Raw genomic sequence first — 22,843 nt, 5'->3', positions numbered from 1 at the left:
CCATGATGGCCTCCCTGAATGTCTTCAGCAGAACAGTATTACAACAGAAGCCGTAATCCGTGTTGTTCATAGCCTCCTTTTCAGACACACACCCTGTCAGTCAATGCTGAAGTGGCCAAATGTGTTTCTACATTATATCTGAACTTTCTCATTCCAGAGCAACTTGGGGCTGTGGCTTAATTATTTGTCTTGTTTTATTTTTGCTTATTTTTACCAAGCAAAACACACTGAAAAACAAAAAATATTCATTTGGGCCACAAGAACATTCATATTTGATAACATTACTGTCAGTTTAATAGGAATGTGCATTAGGATTCTGCAGGATTCTGAACACCTTGATATTAGGTAAACGAAAGACATTCAGATAGCTCTGTATTTTTAATGTGTGCATATAATAACAATACTTAGTGCCTATATTTTTCCACAGACTTTTTTTGTTTGCCTGAGCAACCCACTTACTTCTGTTATTCTACTTACTATTGTAGTATGTACAGAGGAGAAATGACAATTTTTCATAATTTTTTTGGCATCATAATAGGTTTTTTCTTATTAGACATCTTTATTTAGCTACATAAATATTCAGTGAAAATACATTCAAATTATTTTTAAACGTTTATAATTTTTATAATTGTGTAATTATATTCAGAGGATACAAAATCTTGCATAAAATAAATGATATCTCTTTTTAAAAAATAGATTACCATAATCCTGTTTACTGAATTATTCAGTGCTTATAGAGAACATATTACAGTCTCTGCATTTTTGCATTTTTATATTACTGTTTTACTAAAGCAATAACATTCTTTTGCAACCAGAGGCATATTTTCATTGAATTCCTTTTGATATTTTGTTCCCTTTCATACTCAGATAATTTAGGAACATAGGAGGGAAATTAATTGATATCTGTATTTTCTGGATCTTAGAAAGAAGTTGAGCAGTTGGCATTTTGACTCCTTTTTGACAAGTAAAAAGTTTTTTTCTCTCCAGGGATCTTTTCATGGTAACTATTCAGCTTGTTGCAGATGTTGTGGGTCATATGCAACAGTGGCAGTCTTACAAACCTACCTCAAAAGAAAATGGACAGAAAAGTAGGGGTTTCGACCAAAACCAGAAACTTTGCTGAAAGACAATGAAAAAAAACAGTCTTACTGTATCATTCACCTGTGTGTACTCACACAATGTTATTTCTTTAAGACCACATCAGCTGGAGAAATGGAGGCGTTTACTGCCAGAAGCCACACAGTGAAACTAAGAAGTAGGGAATAGACCAGAATATCAAAGACATTTTGGTACTTTTGCCTAGATCCTCAAAGCTGTATTAATGCCTAACTTCCATTGCAAGCAGTACCTTAAAAACAAAACCAAAAGTCTTAAAGCAACAGAGGTCCTGAAGTTGTTTCAAGCACAAAGGGTAGGAAAACAAGAGTTCTAGCCCTTAATGTTGCAGTGTTTAAAGATCGGTATTTTCCTTTCTTCCTTAAAAGGGTCCTCGCTGAGCTCTAGGAAAAGAAAAAAAGAAGGAACCTTCTTATCAGTGTTATGTGACAGACTCTGTGCTGATTGATGTTTACATTCGGTGTCTGCTTTGGCAGAAGTGCACATGACTTTTGAAACACATGATGCTTTTTCTGTCTACATTATTACTATAGCTAATTATGCAAAATCTATTTTTCTTTGATATTTAATGCCTCTTCCATTTACTGAAATCTTTTTCTCGTGCAGCCTATTGCATGCTACGTTTAGGAGCCACATCAGACTTTCTATATTGTTTATAGTAATCACAATTACTAATGTTGGCACAAACCTTTTCTCTGCAGCACAGTTTATACTTTATGGTTATATACTATGTCAAATTACTGATACTTATGTATTTGTTTGCATTTTATGAGAAATCCAATTTGTCATGCTTCGTACAATATTATGGAAGTTGTACATATAAACCAGTAAAAGGTAAATGTTGTTTTTCTCTGACTTCATGGTAATTTTAAAAGCAGGAAAAATAACACTAATTCTCACAGAGATGTTTTCAGCCAAGCTAAAACTAATGACGGTTACTGTAACTTAATTGAAGTACGAGCTAATTGCCTTTCTTTTCATTTAAAGCCCCTAGTTACATCTTTACCACAATAAATACAGAATTTTTTCCAGTGCTTTTTTTAATCGTTAAACAGAAAGTGATACTAATTTACCTTATTCCAAGATCAGACTACAGAATGCCAAAACCATTTTATTACAGTAATATTGCTATTAAAATTTTTGTACTCTTACCAGTAAGTTAGCATAGCTATGTCTTCTTATATCATCATCTCATTTGCTAAATCTGTAACTCTTTGGGCTTGTCAGATGGGAATTTAGGGGTGAGATAGCCACAAGAACAGAACCACACCACTTACTGAGATGTCCTTTCCAAGCAGGATGGTATAGTTGAAGTGCAGTTTCAAATTTATCACATGCAGACACATACACACATATGATACGTCCAGAAACACGCTCACACCAGTCAAGGCCTCCACTCTATGTCCGGCACCATGGACTTGGGGGACACCTGCAGATGCATCTCGGCCCACCCAGAGCTGTTGTTTTCATTATTTATTGTTTCCAACTTAGATGGTTGGCATGAGCTGCCAATGGCCTTGTTGGTCATATCACCCCAGGACAGTTCCTTTGGTGTTTCCCATGTTTAAAGCAGATTAGCTGTTGTTACTTAGGTTAATATCACCTTCTGGCTTCCTGCCTCAAATGCATTATAGGGGTGTAGTTGTCAAAAGTTCATCTATCCTTCTTTGGTTTTTCCCTGTGTATAACTAAACCAATAGAAATGAGCAGATGTAGTTAGACAACCCTCCCCCATAACCACCGTATTTGGTTTGTTTTCCCAGTGCATACCTGAATCACCTAATGAGTGAAGAGGTGGGCAGATGTAGTCGAGATATCACTTATCCACCAGAAATTTTAGCTGGGGTTTGCCCTGTGGAAATGCTCTTGCCAAATCAGGGAACGATCTGAATAGATTGAACTTATAAAACTATTGGCCTTAGAATTTGACAATTTCGCTGATAATTTCTGTAGAAATTTCTTTTTGTTTTAATTGCGTGTGTCCCAATCTGCATCTTTCAAAAATTAAATCTTTACTGAAGCGTCTGGATATAGAGCAGTTCATATTTTATATGCCTAGAAAAGAAACGGTTATAACAAAGCATTATGGTTTACTAACGCTGAATCTCAAATATTTTGCAACATAGCTGAGTATGGCACGACCTTCCTCTCTGGTGGCCAGATGACTAGGTGCCCGCTTGCAACTGTTATTTTGCATCTTCACGCAGCACTGTCTATGGGTGAAGAAACAGCTGCTCAGAAGATGATTTCAGTGGAGGTCACTTGTGCAGACTCGTCCCCCTGTTTTGACTAATTTTGAGGCACCTGTGAAGCAAGATTTCCAGGGGAGATGTCATCCGCAGACACTGACCAGAGATATCTATAAGGCACAGATTCCTCTTGCAGCTCACTTTAACTGTTACAATACATTTCATATTCGACTGTGCTTACCAGACAGATGCTTTTTCCCTGCAAGGACTCATCGAGTGGTCAGACACAGCTTGTTAAAAGTATGAAGCAAAAAGGAAACGGGTTCCATGCTAATTACACTGACTGATAGGGTTAGGCTTTGCTGAGTTCTCGGCCACTTAGGATGCAATCCTCCATGTGTGGGCTTCTCTATCAGCCTGCGCACACTGCCCTGCTGGCAGCGGGGGATTCTGGGCCTCAGGTCCACGGAGGCAGCACGTACAGTCAGGGCTGCTGCCTAACACTTAATGATGAAGTATGCACACACCAGTAGTTGGGGGCGGGGGAACAGGCGGGAACTATATAATTGAAATGTAATATATTTTCTGCATCAACAACTTTTACTTTTCCATTTACAGCGCTCAATGAATGTAAAATACTTGTTGCTTAGGACCTTTCATACTCTCTTGGTGACAACACAAAAGATAATCGTGTGCCAATTTACACTCTACCAGAAGAAAGAGGGGCGAATTTGCTCCTGTAACTTCAGAGAGAGCATAGTTTAATGTAAAGTAGGGTGCAAAACAATTTTTCTGTCTCTTGAAGACCTTGAGATTTATGTATTTCCATTTTTGTCAGAGACAGATAAACAGAATGACTGGAACACTTTAAATGAGGCCACTTAGTAACCTCATGCAGCTAGTTCCCTCCTAAAGGTTTTAACTTTTACTTTTTTTGTGCAGTTTACACATGAATGGAAATGAAGATAGTTCCACTTTTTCCTGATATCTAAGAGATACTGAGCTCCTTACCACTAATAAAGTGAGTAGTATTTTTATTTAGTCAATACTATCTACTTAGAAAGGTAAACAAATATCAGACAAACTGCCTCCATTAAGTTGTGCCTCTTAACTAGCCTGCCTGCATGTTTTCCTCTTGCCTCGCTATCTCTGTCCTACTTTTACTCAGTGGCTTATTTCAGATAAGATTATAAACCCTTAGAGAAAATGTCTTCATTTCCACAAAACACCTAATACAATGAATCTCTAATCCTAACTACAGTTGTTTATTATTATTTATAAAAAATACAATAGTTTTAAGCTGACACGTTCAGTTCAACCAAGGGCAGCTTAGCACTCTATCTGTATATAGTATATCTCTTTATTTTCACTCATTATGCTTAATCCCTAAAACAGGTCTTATAGAATGTGGGACCAAAGGTAAACAAGGAGAAAGAGTGAGTAAGGAAAGAGGCCTCACCTGAGCTATCCTAAGTTGACATTTATTATGATAGTTACCTGTGATTACAGACAGCTGTCCTTTCCAGTTCAGTGTTGCTATAATTTCTATTATGGATGTAAAATTCTAATTTATTAATATTTGGATCCTGTGTGCTGGAGGAAATACTCTGTACCTCAGAGGTGACAGTGTCTGGCCCTAAGCATGGGTCAGATTCACACTTCCATGTTGTGACGTACAAGAATTTTATACCCTTCACCTTTTTTTATCCGCCCCCCCCCTTTTTTTTTTAAAACACCATGCCCCCAAACATTTTTTCTTCTAAACTTCTTCAAGACTTCACATAAGTTCTCTATTCTCTCATAATTTTCACTTTCACATTAACATTTTCTCTCCCAACTTTAAAAATGTTACTTAAAAAGTGCATAAACAAGGAAAACCTTTGTCTAATCATCATCTAATATGGATGATTTAATATAAAAAATGGTTGAGAAATATCTATTAAAAAAATGAAATTAAAACCGAGTAAGTAATATGATATGCTCTTCTGAGCAGAGTAAAAAGAAAACAGAACCCTTAGAAATATGGCTGTAAGGTGGAATGATTGGATGTCTCTCCATAAGAACGTTCCAATAAACTTGCCATTTTTTGAGTTGCAATTAACATAATATAAAAAGCTTAGTTTTCTTGCTGCATCACCTTATCTCCAAGTGTCAATAGTATCCATATCTAATTTGAGCCAGTCTGTAAAGTTATACATTGAATTATTTCTAAACGATAACATGTCACTTACCATGACATTGGAAGGCTGCTAACAAAGAAACTATAACGGTTCTTTCTTATGCAACTCTCAGCCTTTGTGAGTTGCTGAATTCAGAGGAAGACAAATTCTAGAAGCAGGCACTGGAATTTGCAGCTCTTAAAAAAAAAAAGAAAATCAGCCATTCAAACAGTTGTTTAGATTTCTATACAGTCTGTTTGCTCGACGTAGCAAAGTTTGAAGTTCACCCATGCTCCTTTTAGAAAGCTGCAGACATGCTATTGAAAATTGCTTTTTTAAAACCCTACCAAGACTTCATCAACACACTTTTATGATATCCTGTGTAACTCAGAGAAGATAAACGACAATAATGAACTACTTTATTTCCTGAATGCATTTTTTTCCTGTACTATTATTTTTTCTTGTTTAGCACAGTGTACTTGGTATAAGAAGTGCTACTCATATTAAAGCATCATCTAAATCACATAAAGCATATTCTTTTTTTCAGGATAAAAATTCAAACTCAGTCATTTGTTGCAAAAATCTTGTAATGTATTAGTTATTATCTCATTGTGATAATTTCTAAACAATTGTGATCTAAAGTATTTCTTTCCATTTTAATTCAGAATGTAAGACTAAGCATGCTAACCATTCTAATACATCACATTTAGCACAATCTTTACAGTTTATTAAGCCCCAGTCTTAAGAGTAACAATCTTTTTTGTCTAACTATCATTTGTGAGTATTGTTTTTGTGATCTCTACCCCTTCTGCCACTCAAGTTACAGCAGGCAATATTTAGGTGTGTATAGCTTTTCTTGAGAATTAAAGCATTATGAAGTTCTAAAAAAATGCTCAAGCATAATTAGCAGAGTTACATTTACCCATAATAAAGATAATTTTAATTAAAAGAAAAACAACATATTTGAAAAAAAAGAATAAATCATTAGAATGCAGTGGATATCATACCTGAAAAGGCAAAACAATAATTCAGTGGAATTAATTTTCACTGTTTGTAACCATTTACCTTGAAGACAGGATGCCTATGTTTCAAACGAAGCTAGAATATTATACACAACCATCTTTTAAGTTCTTTGTTGTGTTCCCTCAAGCTCTATCATCATAAAGTCTTCTGGTCCCTCTTTCAAAAATACCAGTGCTAATGAAGTAAGGTAGAGTTTTGCTCAGGAAGCAGGGAGCTGGGCTAATGAACTGATAACACTAACTCACGTCCACAAGTCCTCTACGAGATCAGAAGCAGTAGCTATGCAGCTTAAACATCTAACCTATTCTCAGACAAAATCCCCATTTTCCTCAAGCCCACCTGCTTTCCCACCACCATCAACATTTTCTCACCAAAAGTTCAATTATACCACCAATGATTACAAAAATATTTTCCTTTACTTTAAGAAGAAACTTTATAAACAATATAAACAATATAAACCAATATAAACAATTATAAAAAAACAAGTGATTTTAAACGGGGACATTAGAATGAATGTTAGATGAGTATTCAGCATGAATACTGAATATTCAAATGACAAAAACCTATTGACAAGGAGGTGCTAAAAACATTTTTTTTTAAACTATTGTTTCTGAAAAACTTCTTTCCTGATGAAACGGGGAACAAGAGAACAACAACAACAACAAAAGTAAAAAAAATCCTAGCTGTAAATACTATAACTCTGTAGTTACCCGTGTGCAGTAAATCTGCTGAATCTCAACCATGTCCATGTACAGTATCTGAAATAATTACAAAGCCAACTAATTTCTTTATCGCTTTATCTGCAATGACGAGTCCAAAATGCAACTGATACACCTGTAACTATGATTTGTCAGATATGCTTTCAAATGAGCATAGTCACTACATACTAAGTATAAATTCAGCATATCTATGTCGAATTAAGTGAAAACAAAACATGCAGTAAGTTACATTCAGTGCTAACTAGACTGCAGATGTGAAACTACGAGATTTTGAGCATCACGGCAGACAAAACTAGACAACTAAGGAAAAAAGGCGGTGATTGAACTATACCGGAATTTGAGCCTTCTGTAATTCATACAGAAGCAAATCTAACATGAAAATTTTCACAGAAAATTTTCAAAAAAAAAAAAAAAAAAAAGCGAGGGGGTAGAGCAAATATCCTGCCAATGATTTTTATTCTCAGCTTTCAGATGTTATCATGTACCAGTATCACACGTGTTAATTGTCTTCCTCCCTTTCTCTGCAGCGCTGCATTTCTTTCCTATACCCCCCAGACCTAATCTTCCTTAATTTTTTACTCTAGTGATTTTTCTCAAATATTTATTTTTTATAATTCATTAAAAAGTTAATTTTGTTTGCTGTCTGTAATAAAAACGCCTCTTTATTAAAATATCTCCTTTTCCTTCACAAATCAATGATGCACCATTCATCTACTTCAAGTATATCAATAAAAAAACCTTATCCATTATGGCAGCCTTTTTCTTATTACTGTTAAAGTTGTAGTTATTCACAAAGGTACATTATTCAAGCAAAATGAACATAGGAGCAGGAAAGCTTGAATGCAGGCAGGGAAGAACTTTGGAAGAATGGTTGGTTAAAGTGATCTCATCGAAAGTAAAGGTGACTCCCAAAAATTTCCCCACAAGATAAGAAATTAAACCCATCTCAGATTTTTCAAATTACAACAGTGTACAACCTCTTGCACTCAGTTCTATGAGCTAATGAATACAGTACTTACAGACTCATATATACATCGTGACTGGCAGAGAAAAACAAAGGTTTCCACACAATGTTTATGCAGCTTGCTTCCATGGTTCATCTGCTCATTTCCAGGAAGTGTCTCAACTGAGTGCTTGCATACAACTGAAATGCAAAATATATCAAACAAGAAAATTTTTACTAATTAATTCTAAAGCGAGTAAGTGTCTAGATATTGGGAATCGATATTTTAAAAAATAGTTTCCCTTTTTAATCAATCTTTACTACCAGAGGGTAAGATTCAGAGTTCCAAATATCTGGGACCAAGTTTAGACAAGTGTAAGTGAACCAGAGTGTCTAAGTTACCTTGATATAATAATGAGTCAGTGGACAAATCATAATCTGAACTGGGATAGGAAAGAGTTTCTTGTTGGTCTCAATTTTTCCATACGTGTCTTCTAGCAATATAGAATCATAGAATCATAGAATCATTAAGGTTCAAAGAGACCTCTAAGATCATCGAGTCCAACCGTCAGCCCAACACCACCATGCCCACTAAACCATGTCCCTAAGCGCCCCATCTACCCGTCTTTTAAGTACCTCCAGGGATGGTGACTCAACCACTTCCCTGGGCAGCCTGTTCCAAGGTTTAACCACTCTTTCAGGAAAGAAATTTTTCCTTACATCCAATCTAAGCCTCCCCTGGCGCAACTTGAGGCCATTTCCTCTCGTCCTTTCGCCAGTTACTTGAGAGAAGAGACCGACACCCACCTCGCTACAACCTCCTTTCAGGTAGTTGTAGAGAGCGGTGATATCACACATTTCTACCTGTTGCAAGAAGAGTTACAATTAAATTTCATTGAGGAGCTGCAGTTCAAGAAAGATTTTCCGTTTGACGCAAAAAGTATCGCAAAGCATTAACAACATTTTTGGACTAAGACTAATTATTTTATGTTTGCAAAAAGGAATTTAATTTTTACCCAAAATGGAACAGGTGTTTTGTTTTAGAGTCACTAAAAGAATTTAACAATAACTATGCAAGATAGATATAATATATGGATTTGTTTGTTAATGTCATAATGCAGCTAGGATATGAAATAAGAATGAGAAATGACTACAGCTGAAGCTCTGGCTACAGTTGGAAAAAAACCTCAGCTGTAAGGAAAGGAAGGTAGAGACCGTATGAGGACACAGAGCCTTCATCTGCTGCAAGGGCAACTATTAGTACCTGTGTCTCGTGTAAGTTTAGCTTTTATTTTGCTCGTTGCACATGATGAATCTTCTCATAAAGCGAAATCAGTAAGACTACCCTTTTCTCAGCTGTTTTTAGTTTATCTAGGCTTACTAGATGTTTTAGTACCTTTTTTTTTAATAAGATATGTTCCAAGGAGAAAGTATTTAATCTTTGCTTTAAGCATTTAAAACAGTAAAGAAAACATTAAAACACTCATTTTCATGTGATAAATCTCTGGCTCGTGAGAGTCTATGAGATATCCTAAAAGCCAAGGACTGTAACAGGCCAATAATTTGATTTTGGTAAGTAAGTAAAAGCACCTAACTTTTTAACCAGATATTTATGTGTAAAAGAATTTTATCCAGTTGTATCCATCACCAAAAGATGACAAGCTCTAAAGTAAAAGACAGCAGCTACCTATTCAGGATAACAGTGTATGAGATTTTAGAAGGAAAAAAAGAAAAAAAAAAGTAGCCAAATGAAAGCAAACAATCAAATTTGCTTATAAACCACACTAATGAGCATAATATAAAAATTATATTAGACAAATCAAATATAGACTAAAAAAATGTCATTTTTCAAATGTAACATTAATCAGGATTTTATGGCTAGAACTTCCAATTTTTATTAAATGTTTCAAGTACTCGTACAGCAAGAGGTCATCTTGATTTCAGCTGGAAAAGCAAGCAGAAATCATCCTTAAGACTTTTCTTGTCCTAATGGCATGCAAGCATAGTAACTCAGAAATGTTGTTTTCTCATTGAAATTTATTCCATTTCCTGAAACATTGCTCTTCTCTTACTTGTTTTCCTTTTGTTTTCTTACATTTTATAAGCATCAGTTTGTACTTCCTACAATCAGTTTCTAGTTTGCAGAACAAAAGCCGTTGCCAATACTAGACTCTTCTATCCATTGTGCCATTTCTGCCTATTACTTAGATGAGCAAAATGAAGATAAATTGTCCCCATCTCAGGATGGCTTGAGATATAAGAAATTATCTTCTTTTTATTTGGAACTTAGCTTCTGATCATTTATTATTAATAAAATTCTGTAAACATTCTAGAAATTATACATGTGTTCAATAAACCTTTACAGGTATTTTAGGAGATGAGGTGAACTTTCCTTTATGAGTGTAAAACTTTAGGAGATTAGTTGTAGCCTATATTGGGAAAAGTAGCATAGGAGCCAGGGAGGACAAAGTGATCTAGCTTGGAGCACTGAAAAAGGATGATTTTTAATGGTATTCTTACTAAATAGTTAGTGCATTAAAAGTTTATGGCAAGCAAGATTGCTTAGCGCATCAGGATACTGTATATCCTTAATACATTCATGGAGGCTACTTGAAGGGCACTTTCAGTCCATGGACCTGTATACATAATACAGCTTTTTATTGTTGACAGAGTCTAGAGCCCTGTGAGTACATTATTTTTTAGAACCAATAAATTACTCATCTGAACTATCCAAGTATAAACATGATGACTTTTTGTCAGGCTTGACTATGATACTATTGCAATGAATTATGGATTTAAGCGGTTATCTGCTTTTGATGTGGTGCAATAAATCATGATCATTTATGATTGGTTCTGAACTTCATACCGGTTTTTCATATAGTCTGTCCTGCATTTGAAAGGTTCCTCAGAGTTACACTTTTAAAGATGTCAGGCAATTTCAAGATAGCATTAGACCAATTTAAAATTCTTTGAAAAGCATAGACAAGATAAATAAAAAGAAAATTAAACATATTTTCAGACCTCCTTTCTATTCCATACACAATTATAAAACCCCCACAAATAAACAGTTGCCTCAGAATTCATACATTTTTGTTAAAGGACAGGAGACAGTGAGATTTAAAAAAAAAAAAAAATTAAAAAAATTGACCTATATGCTCCAGTTACACAGAGTAAATTGAAAGCTATTGGCAGACGATTCATCTAACAGCAGCCTCCAGATTTTAAAAAACCAAAAAGACAAGACATCTTTAGGCCATATGCGAGTGTAGCTATATCACAAACATACCCCAGAGGAAAAAAAAAGAAATCTTCTCTTAATCTCACCTTCTTTACGTCCAGTCTGTCATCTTTTCCTATATCCTCTGTATTATCCAGAAATGGCAGCACTGGATTAGGAGTTGAGCCAGTCCCCCAGTGGAACTAAGATTTTACCCTAATTCTTTTTTATCCTGATTAATTATTCTCCTGTTCTATTGTCTACCTCTGAATTTCTACTGTTTTTCTCCTGACCTTTTATATTACTTCTCTTTGGCAGGATGTATCTTTCTTTGCTTGCATTTCTTCTTCCTTGTTTGTCTGCCTTCTCCTGTATTATACTGTGTTTTGTTATTTATTACTACTGGGACTAGGCCCTTCCCTCTCCATAACACTGAAGTTAGATTTAAGGGATTCATCTGGCCACCACATTTGATGAAAGAAGAACATTTTTTTAATAGTATCCTAACAGTTAAGTATTCATAATAAAAAGTGTTAAGTAACTTTTTTTTTTTTAAGAACTAAAATAAAAGATTCCCCCACACACAGACTGAGCAAATTCTGGTGTGTATTTGAAGTTATGTAGGACACAAAGGATACAGGCATGACTTCTTTCCCTTAGGGAAGCATTTGTGCAGGCACAGAAGAAAGAAGTTGTCTCCTTGTCTGTCATCTCAGAATTTGTGAGAAAACTCACCTTTTTTCAGCACCAGTAATATCCATCTCAGGTGTTTTGATGCCCTTCTTTTCAGAGAGTACTGGGTGACTCGGTCACCATGACAGTCTTGTTGCACGCATCTGTGTTCAACATAGCTAAATGCATTGACTGCAGATTAGCAGTTGTCCTGGTTTCGGCAGGGATAGAGTTAATTTTCTTCCTAGTAGCTGGTACAATGCTGTGGTTTGGATTTAGGATGAGAATAATGTTGATACCATGACACAGTTTCTCAGTTACAGTTTATCCCTGCTTTACTTCTAGTATACATTAGCATAAGCAGTGCAAGGAGAATAAGCATTTGCAGAGCTCACACACATTTTAGCTGCAATGTAGCAACTTAAACGACTATTTTCTACCTAGAGCCTATTTCCTGGCAGGATCAAGCATAGGAAAAGTACTAGCACAGTTAAGCACATTCTCCATTCTAACTCCTTCCACTGCTGAATACTTAGCACAAAACCACCAAGAAAACAAAACATGCTGAAAGGGAAACTCATCCAGGCAGACCCCAGGCTCAGCAGAAAGCCAGTCAATGTGACCATTGCCTCCAACTGCAACTGATGCCCGACTACACCGTTTGTTGAGCTAAACCATCTGGCTGCAGGGAATAACCTCTGCTGAGAGATAGCTGAGGCTGTGAGCTTCTGCTTCCTAGTGAGCCTGGTGTTTGCTCCTTCCCAGCTGGAACATGAGCCTCGCCAGAGACCCAGCTGCTCTATGTCAGACATAGGCTAAGACGCCAAGTTAAACACTCAGTGGGAGTGGATGAGTCTACTGTAATTATTGGCGAGCTATTCAGCCTCTCACCTGTGTAGGCTTGAAGTCCATTAGTGGTTCAACACCCCTAGGTTCAAGCCTGAGGAATGTAACGTTTCTTTTAAAGTGGTAAGAGCCTGAACAGTTATTGAGCAGTTTGGTTGTGGGTTAGATTATTCCACAATATTTTGTCATACAGAGTCTGCAAAATCTTACATTACTAGCTTGAATGGAACCAAGCAGGATCGTTCTTTAACTGATAGCCATTCACAGTGTTTCCTTAACATGACTTAAATCTGTCTCTATTTATTTTAACAGTCTCCAGGATTTAACTCTGCATTGCCAGGCAGATATATCAAGTAGATGATTAGAAATGTATGTGATATTTAATAAGCCCCTTCTGATTCTCTTCATAATGCCATCAGACTTACCGCAATTTCTTGCAGTGAACTGACTGGTTTCCAAACAATTAACTTCACAAAAGTCTGAAGCTAGAAAGGTACTTGGACTCCAAATTTAATTTAAAAAATCCTGTAAAACAGTTTACAGTGCCCCTGTTTCTTCATCCATATACAATAAACACTGCAACAATTTCCCGAAAGTAGCAGTCAAGCATGTGACTTGCTTTGGCTCATGATTTTATTAGACTAAATATTTAAAGCTGACAATAAGCTACTGTCAGTAATTCCTTAGAAAGCTGAGATTTTATATTATGGTTTGTATTACCAGGACCTCTGATTCCCAACCTGAGCCTTCCTGATGTGTATTGCCAAATACACAGCATCTGTACCTCCAACGGCCTCCAACAAACATTACCATCAAAAATTGCTTGCAGCGCACATCTGAGATCCAGTGTGGGTTAAGAGAAAAGCTGAAAGATTTTTTAGCATTCTGTTGGCACTTGCAAAATATAACACTTCTAAATCATGATATTCCCTTTGGAAGAAAACATGTAGATTATTTCACAGTTTTCAGCAGCTATTGCAATGCCTCAAATTAGAGTTCAGAACTGGAAGAGCTCATGGCCATGGGCATCCTCACTTCACACAGTGCTAAAAGATGTTTACTACCTCCCAAATAAATACAGATAATGAGATTTGTGTAACACATAACTTTTGTATGCTGCACTGAATTTTGTTCTTGTTTGCTAGCAGGTAGCCTAAGGAATGCGAGTGTGCCAAATTTACTTCATCTCCAGCTGCTGGATGCTTTCACCAGCTTTTCTTTTTCTCTATCTGACTGGATATCAAAAAAAAAAAAAATTCAACATCGTAATCCCACATGCGGGCACAGAACACATCATGATGATTACATAGTTATGGCACACACAGAAACAAATGAAATAATCCATGACTAAATGAATTACTGGGTCAACATATCTTAAGGCCAGTAGGGGCCCCTCTATGGCACTACAGACTCACATTAAGAGCCTGGGCCAAGATTTTAACTCCTTTATGTGCCTGCACAACTAATGCATGTGGGAGGTTTCCCTCCCCTTAAAAAAGAGCTGCTCTTGCTTTTGGAAAAATGTCAAAACCTGAAACCACACCTAAGCAGGGAAACATAAACATGAGCCAGAACAGCAGCAGCCTTGCTTTCTAAGGATCTGTTAGATGTCAATTTAAGTCTGTAACGTATGGCCAGTTCTTCAATGGGCCCTGCTGATTTCAGAGATGAGCATACGTTCCCAGTCGTGCCTGATGTGGAAGCTTAATTTTTTTCAAACTGCTGCCTGAAGATAAGCTCATTTTGTGTGTGGTAAAAAGATCATATCAAACACAGCCCGGGTATCATAAGGTGAAAAATATGTAATGTGATATAGATAATAAAATCTACTATTTTGTGTTGCTTTTATACATAAAAAAAAGGCAAGAGTGATACTATTTATATATATTACATGTGCATATGTATAAAAGGTTAATAACTGAACAAGCTCTAAACAATACTCCAGAACTGGAGATTTAATAAACAAACTTTATTAAAACTTTATAAGGAGTTCAAAAGAAGTTTGAAAACTCAAAGACATTGCAGAATGCATTAATCTCAGTCATCAAAGTCATAGCCATGAGTTTCCTGGCAAAGTCTTTCCAACTCACTAGTCAACACCTGCCACTATACAGACAAACAGCTTCTTGATGCTAAATTCAGCAGTGCTAAAGCTAAGAATAGATAGACTATGCTCTTTTTAAAACCATCAGTGCTGAGAGGTTTGTACTCATCACCTCTCCTAGTGGCTTCCATGGAAATTAGTTCAAGTAGGGTGAGTAAAGACCAGGCAACAATTTCAGAATAATTAACAAAGAATCATAGAATCATAGAATCATTAAGGTTGGAAGAGACCTCTAAGATCATCAAGTCCAACCATCAGCCCAACACCACCATGCCCACTAAACCATGTCCCTAAGTGCCTCATCTACACGTCTTTTAAATACCTCCAGGGATGGTGACTCAACCACTTCCCTGGGCAGCCTATTTCAATGTTTAACCACTCTTTCAGTAAAGAAATTTTTTCCTCACGTCCAATCTAAACCTCCACTGGTGCAACTTGAGGCCATTTCCTCTCGTCCTATCGCTAGTTACTTGGGAGAAGAGACCGACACCCACCTCCCAGTTCCCTCAGCCGCTCCTCATAAGACTTGTTCTCCAGATCCCTCACCAGCTTCATTGCCCTTCTCTGGACATGCTCCAGCACCTCAATGTCCTTGTTGTAGTGAGGGGCCCAAAACTGAACACAGTATTCGAGGTGCGGCCTCACCAGTGCCGAGTACAGGGGCACAATCACTTCCCTACTCCTGCTGGCCACACTATTTCTGATACAGGCCAGGATGCCATTGGCCTTCTTGGCCGCCTGGGCACACTGCCGGCTCATGTTCAGCCGGCTGTCGACCAACACCCCCAGGTCCTTTTCCGCCAGGCAGCTTTCCAGCCACTCTTCCCCAAGCCTGTAGCGCTGCATGGGGTTGTTGTGGCCGAAGTGCAGGACCCGGCACTTGGCCTTGTTGAACATCCCTCAGCACTGAATGGCAATGATACATTATGAACAAGAGGACATACATGCTCCTTGTCCATGAGTCCTTCAGGGACTCATGAAATAGAAAATGTTGTGCAAATGAACAGAGAACAACAATGGGTGTAAGCAGAGGAAGCAGTATGAAAGAAGTACTGCATTAGAAAGTTAGGGACAGGTTGCAGCATGGCAGCAGCACAGCAAGTGAAGTTATAGTAATTCTGCTTATTTTCTGTTGCCAATACCATGTTCTATCAGAACAGGATTCCACCTCCAAGCTATTCTTCATAAACAGAAAATATTTCAAGACTTTTAGTGCTACAGTTATACCAATGAGGGCCCAAATCCTAGAGATACTGGAGACACTGAATTCTCAGGAGTCAAGTTATGTGCCTACCTAGGAATTTAGTACCTTCAACACTTTGCGTTCAAGCTCATACAGGTAAAAAACAATAATGGCTTCCACATTCGTGGCCATTTTCTTTCAGGAAATACATTTAAAAAAAAAAAAAGATGGAATAAGTAGGTAAATAAGATAGTACATTAACCGTTAGTCATTTATCAGATTTTTTTTTAACTTGCTTTTACTCCCACACCAGGAATCCAGTCATTTATCAGATTTTTTTTTTAACTTGTCTTTTACTCCCACACCAGGAATCCACTGTGTTCTACTAACCATACATTTTAGCTGACAGCTGTTATATTTAGTAAAACTTGCTTGTGATTCATTATTCATGTTCTCAAACACCCTCAGAGATAAATTCCAATGAAGCTCAAAGATTCATCTGAATGGCTGCTGAAATGTCATTTGATAGTACAGGAGTGTGTTGAACATGCCTAGATAAATCTGATGCTATGCTATTATAATGCTCTTACAAAACTTGTAAGATACTCCATTACTAGTAAGATGCACGTTATGCAAGACTGTCATCAAACGTAATTATCTTCAGAGGAAAAGGTAAAGGCCAAAGTATGACAGAGCAAAGTGATTTGCTGCAAAATCTCACTAAAAACCTATTGCCCATGGAGGACTGGCAAGATGTTCTAGAGCCCGAAGTCATAAGAAGCTGTCTTATCAATCAGAATTAGTAAGTGATGGGGAGAGAAGCAACTCTCATGAAACAAAACAAGCTGTTTATATTCAGTGTTTACAGTGTGAAGTGGTGTGAAAAAGTTAATGATGTAGTGTGTTTGCTTGCTTTGCCTTTTTCATGGCTTTTCTTTCTATGAAATATTTGTCTCTAGCCAGTAACTTCTATGGGTAGGATCCGTAAGAGTACCATGGATGTACAGAGTCGTATCTCATGTTTCCGTCAATGGAAGCCTGTAGAGAAGTATAATTCTGTTCATGTTCCCATGTTTATCATGCTTAAAGGGTAGGAATTTAAAATCTCTTTAAAGGACTGCAGAATTTTTTTAACATTCATAGGCCTCAGGTTTATAATACGTTCAATAATTTCTCCAATGCCCAGGATAATCTCTGTGTGTGCTCTTCAAACGTGCATGTCTGACCTTGCTCATACATATAAAGGCCTTATTTTCTGTCACCATAAATATGGATAAGCATATGACTCAGTTCAATCTTCAAACAAATGTTCTCATTATTACTTCCTGCATCTGTGGATGAATCATGGCCCTTGCTATTCCTTTCATTGGACAATGAAGACTGGAATAGCTTTTAGTGTGGTTAATGGTCTAAGAATATGGAAAGAAGATAGAACTTCTGCAGAATCATAGATTTGAAATTTGCTGAATCATCACCTTGAATATGGCAAGGAAACATGAGCAGTGAATACAATGGCAGCCTGGGGGCTGCTGCATAAGAAATCACAGTATGCATTTTATGCAGATCTATTTCTGTACTTTTGTAGATTTAGTAGTATCACAAGACACCTACATAGCAACAAAATAATAATGATAAATTATGTAGTATTTGTCTTTTTAATGTTATTGGCATGATACAACTGTAAGACTCAAGAAGATGAATTTTTCTTTAGCTACATATTTCAGTAACCTCATACTTGAAATTCTTTGTATTTTAGAAATTATTTTGGAAATATTCTCATTTGAAAGTTTTATGGGCAGACTGGGTTTGGGGTACATTTAAGAGGATTCAGTCTCCTCCTCCTGAATTTTGACCTGCTATAACAGAACTATTTTTAGCACTTTATAAATCCAAACTTTATCAAGCAGTTACTCAATTGGTAACTGCATGAGGCGTATTTGTATATATAATCGTACATGCCTATCTACAATTGTATTCCTGTTTTAAGCACACGTCAGCAGAACAATTTAAAAAAATATATGTTTCTAAATACTTCACGGAGAATTGTGTTCTTTTCCTATTGGAAATCTATTCCATGTAATTTCTTTAGTGCTATTCACTCCCTGCTTCCTCTCAGATATCTCCAAGTCCTCCGCCTGCGGCACAAGAAAGGTATTTTAGTTTAGTTTAAAATGCTTCTGTTGGCTGATAATCTCAATTCCCAGAAATATGGCTTATAGAAGCACTGTTGTGTGAATACTTGTATCAAGTCAAGACCAGTTCTACGCTGATTCAGATCCCACCTTCAGAGCCAAAAAGGAAAAATAAAAAATCTATGGTTCATGTGGATTCATGAATAAACCACCTTTGAATTACTTTGGATATCATTCTGTTTAAAATCAATCGAAAGTTTAGTGTACAGAGCAATGCTGCTAAACCCAGCCCTCCAAGATCAATATATCACCATTAATCAGCACTAGATCATATGCTCCAAAGGATGGAACACGCTTCAAGTGGCGCAAGGTCTGCTGAGTAATGATGAAATTGTAGGTGGATAATAGTAACTAGATATCTTGGGACCATCCTTCCCATTTATATTGTTAAAAGGGGAAAGGTGCAATAGTCATTAATCTGCACTAGCTGTGGGGTCTTGCAATACCTGTTCCATTACCAGAAGGGTGTTTTTTTCACTGATCATCTCTAATGCTACTAGCAACAATTCATTGCTTATCTCCAGACAAATTAATTGTGAACATACCTTAATTGCACTAGTCGTAATAAAATCAATTGATAATCATAGACTAGTCATAATTACTTCTAAAGAAGTTTCATTTTAATTCAAAATTCATTAAGCTGACATAGATGGGCACTTTGTGTAAAGTACTTTTGCTCAATAATGAAAACAAATCCTTTGATTTTGAGCAAGATTGTCCCTTTTGCCAACAGTTTATTTCAGAAATTACTGGTTTTCTTGTACTGAACATGTTTTTATTCAACAAGAAGTTGTCAGTGAAAGTGGTAGATACTTAGAACCTCAGGTAGACATTTACAGAAAAAACACTTGTGATTTTGCCTGAAAAAATAGGTATTTGAGACAGAAGAATGGAAAACAGAAAAATTCTAGATTCTCTTTGGTCACAGTCTACGTTTAAACAGTATACCTAACCTAAGGACAATCACTAAAGGCACATATTAAAAACATTTTTGACATTACATTACGTTATGTTACATTACATTACATTACACTATGCTATGTTACATGTTTACTGTGCCCTGTAGAGAAGGATTTTTTTTTTTTTTTTAGGCTTGAGCCAAAAGCATAATCTTTAAACTAAGGCGACCATCAATAGACACATCTGTTTTTTCTGGCAGAGGTATATTCCTTGACGGAAGTTTCTGCTCATGTAAGGAGCTGTAGCAGTGGAAAACCTATTGCAAGGAGAGCTACTAGCCAAACAAATAATTTAGCAATCAACATATCTAAACAAGTTGAAGTGTAACTCTGACACACTGAACATATTTAATAATTTCTGGAACTAGATAGGCAAATGTCTAGATTACATCCATTTAGAAATTAAATTGCCTGAAAAACTTCTGAAGGTCTCTAATGAGTCATAGAGTGTTGCATTCTCTTTCATTTAATTCAAGCAAGTAGAAGTAGCTATCTGTAAGTATTTATGGAGAATATTATTACTATTTGCTCTGGAGACAGATTGAAAGTACAAGAATCAATTCTGTATTGATGTATTCAGATGATGTCTAGTAACTAACCTTTCTTTCAATGGCAATATAATTGCCTGCTTCTGTTGAGAATAGTATTTCTTTTAATCTTACCACGAAACTCAGTCTAAGCATGAGATTTTTTACGCTGAGGGTGGTGAAACACTGGCACAGGTTGCCCAGAGAGGTGGTGGATGCCCCATCCCTGGAAACATTCAAGGTCAGGTTGGACGGGGCTCTGAGCAACCTGATCTAGTTGAAGATGTCCCTGCCCAGGGCAGGGGGGTTGGACTAGATGACCTTTAGAGGTCCCTTCCAACCCAAACTATTCTATGATTCTATGATTATAAACCTGGCTGCATCTGATTGTGTTGTGTAAGTGAAGTTTAGGAAATTATAATATCTTACATAAATGAACACATGGAAAAGTTTAAGCTTAGGCAGAAGACTTCAGAGGTAGTAGATTTTGGGGAGGGAAATGCCTTTTCCTGTTCCTGAGAAGTTCTGGAGGTAAAAAAATCTTCTAAAAGTCAGGCTGAAAAGACAAAGAAATGTTTCATTAAGAATAGTAAAATTAAAAAGCAGTTTCAAAAAGGGATCAAAACTGACCCTGTCCCATAAAACACTGGTTTAATTAATTTGAATCTCAATGTAAAAATTCTGGACAGTTACCACAAAATAGACAATAAACTGTAAAACTCAGAACATTAACCTGTTTCTAGGTTCTTTTCTTAGAAAATATATTGGATTTACTTTGAACTTACACTTAAGTCACTAATAATAGAAGTAAAAAGTAATGGTAACTGGGAAATGAGAATAGACTGAAGATTGAATAGTTCCAGTCAAATAATACTGCAGTTAGTGATTTACCATTTCTCTTTTCCAGATTGGTAAGAACTCTCATTTTCTGAAAACACTGTTGCCTAAATGACACCCTTTGTTCACAGAAGGGACCTCTAGAGGTCATCTTGTCCAACCCCCCTGCTCAAGCAGGGCCTCCTAGAGCAGGTTGCCCAGGACCATGTCCAGATGTTTTTTTAGTATCTCAAGGATGGAGACTCCACAACCTCTCTGGGCAACCTGGTGCCAGTGCTCGGTCACCCTCACAATAAAAAGGGTTTCTTGATGTTCAGGCGGACCCTCCTGTGTTTCAGTTTGTGCCCAGTGCCTCTGGCCCTGTCACTGGGCACCACTGAAAAGAGCCTGGCTCCATCTTTTTTACACGCTCCCTTCAGATATTTGTACACATTGATGAGATCCCCCTGAGCCTTCTCTTCTCCAGGCTGAACAGTCCCAGCTCTCTCATCTCTCTCAGGGACTGGAGAGATGCTCCAGTCCCTTCATCATCTTAGTGGCCCTTCACTGGATTCTCTCCGCTATGTCTCTTGTACCGGAGAGCCCAACAGTAGGACACAGTAGTCCAGGTATGGAGTTATTAATAGCAGTTTCATGAGATTTGACTACTTTCGCAGGTATAAATGCTCCAGGGGATTATCTGATCATTGAGAAGATTCAGGCTTTCTACCATCAATAGCTCATCCAACAGCTGCAGATTTGTACCATTCCACCTTTTTCTGCTCAGAAATAAAATGGAAATGAAGCACTGGAGCGGTAGAACTGAAGAATCCAGTGTTAGGCATGGATGCCAGAGGTGCAATACCAGAGTTTGTACAGCAGTCATCTCATCACCTGCCTGACCAGTACAGCAAATCTTATGTTGCCCTGTGCTGCTGAGGCAAGCTGACTGCACAACTGGATCTGAAAAGATTTTAATGTCAGAAAGGTCACAAAGACACTTTCAGAGTCTATTACATCAATCTGAAAAAATTGGAAGCATATTGATGGAGGCAGTCAGGGAGACATCCTTTCAATTGGAAAGGTTTAAATATCTTTGGTTTACTATAGCAAGGAAGCAAGAAGGTTTTCTTCCATATTATTTGGAAAAGAAGGAAAAAAATTCAGAAGCAATGGAAATATGCCAGGACTTGGGATCATCGAATCTAGCTCCTGTTCCTGCTTGCAACCATGCAAAACAATTATTTCAGAAACTTACCTCTTTCTAAGCTTAAACGTCGTAAGTTTTGTCCCCCTGGAAGACAATTATAGAATGATTTTCAACTTATTTGTTGTTAGTTTTAACTATTGCTTCATAGAAATAAACTCCTTATAGATTTTCTCAGTTGCTTAACTTAGAGTTGTCTCATCCCCAATGGATTATAAAAGATACTCTTGTTCACTCCTACCCTTTACTTTGTGAATCTAGTTGCATTCTGTTAGACCCTTCATATATTTTCTATTCCTCTTATTATCCTAGCAGCACCTATTGCAATTTGAACTCATCTTTCTTGAACATCAGTGATCACAATTTGTCCTTGATATTGTAATTACCAGAAATAGACAGGCCTGAAACTGGAATGTTGGATAAGAAATTCTGAATTAAGCTTTTAATACAGATGTAAGAATAGATGAATTATCCTGAAAAAATCTGAGGGATCAGCTTTACAGACAGTGGATTACGTTATTAGTTGTTCTCTCTTCAGCTATAGACAGTGTATGGGAAAACTGTGACTAAGACCTGAGTAATAAGTGAGAGACAAGTTGGATGGCAGAACTGTATCAAAGGAAGATCATGGTTGTAATAAAATCACCTTCCATAGGTTTAAAAGTGCATAAATGTATCACATGATCATAAGAATGGTGAGGGCATCAGCACAGGATGGCACAAAATCTGTCAATAGCTCTAATGAGCTCAGCACACAGGTGCTGTTAAGTTGCATATTGTTAAAGTAAAAAAAGGATAGTTAAAACTATTTAACTTTTTGACATTCAAGCTGTTAAAGATGATTAAATGTAATGTCGCAGTAGCTATAGGGCATGTAAAGATCATAAGAAGATGAAAGAGACATGGCGTGATAACCCAACAGTGCATCAGCAGTAATGGCAGAACAGTAATAGTCTACATATTCTTCATAC

Source organism: Pygoscelis adeliae, unplaced genomic scaffold (genome assembly GCF_000699105.1).
Source record: "Pygoscelis adeliae isolate BGI_AS28 unplaced genomic scaffold, ASM69910v1 Scaffold167, whole genome shotgun sequence".
NCBI lineage: Eukaryota > Metazoa > Chordata > Aves > Sphenisciformes > Spheniscidae > Pygoscelis > Pygoscelis adeliae.
The sequence above is the reverse complement of the archived record's forward strand: the minus strand, read 5'-3'. Positions refer to the sequence as shown.